The sequence below is a fragment of the Anser anser genome, assembly GCF_964211835.1.
Source record: "Anser anser genome assembly, chromosome: 6".
NCBI lineage: Eukaryota > Metazoa > Chordata > Aves > Anseriformes > Anatidae > Anser > Anser anser.
In genome coordinates this window covers 40,105,833-40,111,832 of record NC_139726.1, presented here as the reverse complement: position 1 = coordinate 40,111,832, position 6,000 = coordinate 40,105,833, and positions in this window count along the sequence as shown.

Genomic DNA, 6,000 nt, shown 5'->3' with positions numbered 1-6,000 from the left:
CTGCAAAAACACTAAGCTCTGATATAGAAGGTGAGGGCTATCTCTACTTTCTCTTGACTTAGCTGGAGCTTAGACCACTCATATACTTTTGAAGATCACTGCAGAATGAAAAGTACCATGCTATCACTATTTATTCTATGGATAGTCAAAAGTCATCACTATTTCACTGACTTTATACGCTTTGAAGTCTAAAATTTCAGTAAAGTGGATGATAATATATTGGTTTTAAAAAATGATTTATGTACAGCTTTATACTAGGTCAGCGGGATGATAAATTTTCTATATAGGAAGTGCCAAAATGCCTACGTAGTATTCTGGGAGATTCATAATAGCAAGCCTAAACTTACAGCTATCTTGCAGGAAGAAATGCTTTGTACAGTTCTGTGGATATATTTTATCCAAGCAGAGTTGGCTGCATACTGACACTTATGTCTGGGGAGGATGGAAGGTGGTCTTCTCATGTTGGCCCTTCTGGTGAAATTTGGCCATACAAGCCGTTTCTGGAGTGTGTTGCTGTTGCATGATAGGTTGCTTGAGAACATGACTCAGTACTGGAGTTTCTTATTTTTTTATCATGTATTCAAGAGTAAACAATCATTTTGATATGGTGCTTGATTTTGCTTGAAATTTTACTGTATTTTGGTATTAAATTCTGGGTTTGGTATTACTTTGAGGGCTAAGATGGTGTAAAGCAGCAACCTTTTTGGTGGAACGGTTTCACTTTCTTCCACACAATACAGCATCTTTCCTTTATCCTTCAGAAGTCTTTACATTCTCATCTGTATTTCAGGTTGAGATGCCCCCCAGCTTTGCAACCCTATCTATTACTGTGATTGCTAATTTGAAGTGCATTGTGGAGTGAGGAAGAAGCTGTTGAAAAGCATTGAGTGCAGTCCTGTATTTCTGATCCAACAGTTTGGAGCAGATTGACAGAAGTCAAAGAAAATGATATAGAGGCACACTGTCTTAATTAAATATAAGCCTTTACTTGCTGTTGTGACAGAAGCTTTACTACATCAAACTTCAAAAATTGCTTTAGTAGTAATGGAAGAAATCATGGTTTGAAGTCAAAAAGGAATGCCGTTCACATTCATATTTTACATACTGTTTACATTTAATGCTATTGCCTGTGACAGTAGAGCATTCAGGTCTGAACCACAGAAGCAAAGTTCCTCTGTAGAGGGTATTGTGGTGGTAGAAGAAAAATGCATGTCAGGCTTAAACATCTTATTTTAACTCTGGATAGTAGTGAGATGACTTGGTTGTAATAAATCCTGTGTTTTAAGTACTCTGGTTATTGTTACTCAGTTTAGTGATTCTTCAGATTTCATCTGCTGAATCTTCTTTCTTTTCTTTTGCAGATGTTTGAATCTTATCCACACATCCAAAATACTCTGTAATAGAAATTGTCATTATAGACCTGTTTCCAATGTTACAGTAATGCAACTTGAGCAACTGTTGATTTTACTGGTTTGTAAAATGAGACCAGACCTGAGTCACTACTTCGTGTTGTTTTTCAATATGGTATTTCATTTTAGGAAATACAAGAGTGCTCGTAGCCCTCGAGCACCTATTTGGAGGGAGGTGAATCTATTCGCCCTCTCCTTGTTCTTCCATTCTGTTTGCAGATAAGATTTGACTGAACAGATTTTTAAAGAACAATCCTGGTAACATGGGTCTTTGAGTTAGTCTGGTACGGTACATTGCACGGTTTTGGGAAGTGGAAGGACAGGCAGGGAGCTAGCTCTCTAGATGAGAATTTTTCTATTACATCACCTTTTTGGTGGAAATAATTTCATTCAAATTATTCTTAGAGAAAAATACTTAGAAATTTTCATTGACAAGAATTGTTTTTCTTTATTCAAAACAAACAACAAAAAACCCACAAAAGCCAAACAATTCTTCCCTACAATTGCAATGAATTCTTTCTTGTGTTTTACTTAAAACTGGAACTCATCCCACCCCATGGGTTTGTATCAAGTTCAACATTCTAGGAGTAAACATTTAGAATTAGAGAAGTTCAGCAAGGACTCTATTTTTTTTTTAACTTGAACTTTGACTTTTGTCACCTATTTTTCCATTTATCTGTTTCGTTCATGTCATTGAATTGACTTTTTCCTCCTGAGTTATCTCTCTGCAGATCAGCATTTGGGTTATACTTAAGTATGTCAGACTTAACTGAGATTGTGGAAATCAGGGTCTGCTCCTCTTCATTCTGGTCATTCACTGTGTGTTTTCCTTTCCAGCACTGAGTAGCACTGAACACTTAACCAGGGTGAGGGAAGGTGGAGTGGCATGTAATTTCAGTTGTAGCACAGACTGCAATATAAAACCCATGTCTGCTTTGTCTGTTAGATTGATTCGTATATCTATATGGATTTCTAATTAGCTTTAGCCTCTCACAATATGCGTTTTCAGGATTGCAAAATGCTGTCAATATTCTAGTTTCAGCTTTTAAGGAGCTGTTACTTTTTTCACCACTACATTAGAGGGCAGCAGCTGGCTACTGATGTGTGCATCTCACAGTTAGCATTCTCTTTTGTTCTCATCTTGCCACCTGGTGGCAAGATGTGGAACGCTGCTTACATGAGCACAGTGGACTAAGTCCTAACTGTTCACCAACAAACCCAGGCTCTGTTTCCAAGTGAATCCTTTTATTTTAAATACCACAAGAATTTTCACAGGGGTCCAAAGCACTCAGCTTGATAGGGGAGAAAGAATTCCTACCTCCTTTTCTCAATCCCTTGTTAAAATACTTGGCTTTGTGCTCTGTCTCAGAAGTTTGAGGCTAACTCTGCTTTTGCTGAAGTAAACAGTAAAACTTGTATTGATTTACATTTTTGTGCATGTTGCATGCATTAGAAGTAAATATTAATTGTTTATGTATTTAACAACTTCAGTGTTGTTATAAAGTGGTCATGTTAAATCTTTTATGTTTTTTAAAGAGTTACAACACAGTAGCAGCTGAAACACACTGGAACAGTTTCTTCAAATTGAAACAGACAACAGCTCTAGTGTGTTGAGAAGCACAGGGTGAGTTGGCCACTAATTTTAAAATTCTCGTAACTGTTTCTAAATACTTTTAAAATGCAACTTCCAGTTCACCATCAGTACGTTAGAATATACTAGTGAATCAGTGTCCTCAAAATTAATGAATAAAAGCTAATACACAGTTGATGACAGGAGTTCTAAATCAGGACAACTAATCCAGGTACTCCTGTGACATTTCTTAAAAACTTGTTAGCAACATTTTGTTGTTTGGCATTTTTAGAGTTTTATTACAGGATCCTATTTTTACATAATTTTCAGTAGTTATTTAACCAGGGAAATAAGATATGTATATATATCCTTAGTTTTTAAAAGGCTTTTTGATGTATTACTTCTTGAATAATGCAAGCATTATCCCTCTTCCTAAAGGACACCATTACTGAGGCACTTGTATTATGAGTTTTAAAGATTACTTGTAGTAAATATATACTTATCTGACTGAATTAAAAATAAAGCACTTTGTAGATTTCTTTCCAATGTTTTTATAAGTAAGGTTGTATTCTTTGAAATTTTAGTGTAATGACCACTTTGTATTTCATGACAATAGAAGTTGAACTTCTATTTTTTGTATACGTATAAATATGAAGCATGTGGATATACGTACAAACATTCAAATATGCATCCTTCAGTGAAAATGATTACTTCATTGTATGCTCAGAAATGCTGCCTTCAGTTAATGCTGTTTTGCTGTTGGTTCTGTCATGATGCTTAATTTTTAATGAAATTAAAATGTGCTTCTTCCTTTATTCTTGGGCTGTTTCACATTCAATTCCTCAAGGAACTGTGCAAGGGCAATATTAGGTTTGCATTAGTGTTATTTTTCAGATCATGCACATTTTGCAGTCTTCAAGGTTTCAAAGCCCATGACAATTTAAATAAGGTGGCCATTTAAATTGTAGACCTGAGAGCTTGTCGACTTTTAATGTTTTCTGAATAAGAAGATGCTGGTATAATTTAAGATGCTTTATTGAATGGAACACAGTGAACTGCTCACGATGAAGCAGGCTTTACTGAGGCAGCCTTGGCAGTGGGGTTGATGGGATTCATGCCAGTTAATCAGTCTAAGTATATGAATCAGAATATCCAGTTGTGCACTGAAACCTGGACACTGGCTTTGAATAATTTTTGGTTAGAGAAACCTGATAATTGCATACCAGTTATCAGATGGGTTTCGTATTTACCAGCAATGACTGCCAGAAAGTCATTTATCCCTCCAAAGCATGTAGCCAGCCTGTGAATCTCTTAGATTTGTGTAAGCAAGGCTACAGTTGCTTCCCAAAGTACTTAAAAACATCTTCAACATGCAGAATAACTTCATAGTTCCACAAACTGATTAAGCTGACAGGAACAAATGCTGCAGTTCGAAGTAATCATACTTTCCCCCATCTGGTCATTCCAGCCATTTTGCTCTCGCTTTCTCTATTCCAACTCAGTGGTTTATAAACATGGTAAATGAGGACAGAGTCTAAGCCATTTTTTATAAATAGTGAATTGGTTGATCACAATACAAAAGAAGCTAGAGAAATCAGAAAGCTTCTAGCCTGAATGGTTGAGTGATGAGTTGACTTCATCATGTAAAGACAGTGAAATAGCCAAATTTTGAGTCATTTATGTAATCACCAGCCTCTTAGGAACATAGTATGGTTAAACAGTACTAATGCCACTCTTAAAGAGACATTTATTAGGTAACTAATCTAAATGATTTTTCAGTAAGTGCATATAGTAGCTGGTGATTCAGTTTAATGGTGCAACTTCTTAATGTTTGTATGGTTAAGTCAGTGCCCATGGAAGCTGTGCATAAAGCTCTGTCACCTTAAGCATCTAATTACTTCTGGCTAGAAAGATGCAATTTTTCTTGACCTCTCAAATGAACAACAGCAAATATGAGTTCTGTTTTCTCTTATTTCCTTGGGGGGTGGATAAGGATTAAGATACATGCTACAATGAAAACATTGCACATCTTAGTTTTATTGGCCATATTTTTCCAGTATCTTTCCAAGTAATGAAAGCACTCTGTTGTAACATCTAATGTGTCAAAGATCAAGTGACAAAACTGCCTAGTTCAGTGGAACACACTTAAATGAATAACTGTTAAGGGAATAGCTATTCATTTTCACTTTTACTGTCTGAATAATATAGTCATCTTTTTGATGCCAATACCAACTTCTAGCTGTGCTTTTCATTGGGTGACAGTGCAGCAAACCTTCATTTTGAAAAGGTCTGAATCACCTGCAAGTCCAGTTTACATTCTACAATAAATTTCAGAAGCGATCCAAGATGAAAGCTTGCTGTTTGGGCTGTAGCCTGAAGAATAAAGAAAATGTTATATTGCATGGAGATGGAGAATGGTATGAGAAAGCTAAAATGCCACTGTAGAAAACTAAGACTTGTGTTTACTTGAACTGCTATGATCTGGTTACCAGTTTGCAAGAAAAGCTGGTGCAGCAAAAAAAGGTAGGTTTGGTGACAAAATAGGTAGAAACCATTAAGTTTCTCTTAAGAGAAGAAGCTGGAAATATTGAAATGTTAATTTCCAATATGAATGGATAAAAGTACATGGTAAGCTGAAGTTAACTAATGACGAAAAGAGATTGAGAAGGTAGGTGATTCACATTTCTCATTATGTCAAAATGAATCCAAGGAGTGAGCGTATTTAAAATTTACAGGAGTAAATTTATAAATAACACAAGGAATTCTGCTACAAGGTACTGAACAACTTGAGTCAGAAATATTAAAGATTTTTTTGTAGCTATTAATGAGAATTACGGTTGCATTTCAATGGGGGGAGAGGGGGGAACGAAAGAGATTCTTAGTTTCCAGTGTGTAAGCATAATTTTTAGGTCTTAAACTTCCACTACAATCACCTTTTTGTGGAATACTTGAATTCCAGCTACTTATTAGACATAATTGCCTGTCCTAAGCTTGTCTGAATTATTCTTATTATGAGATATA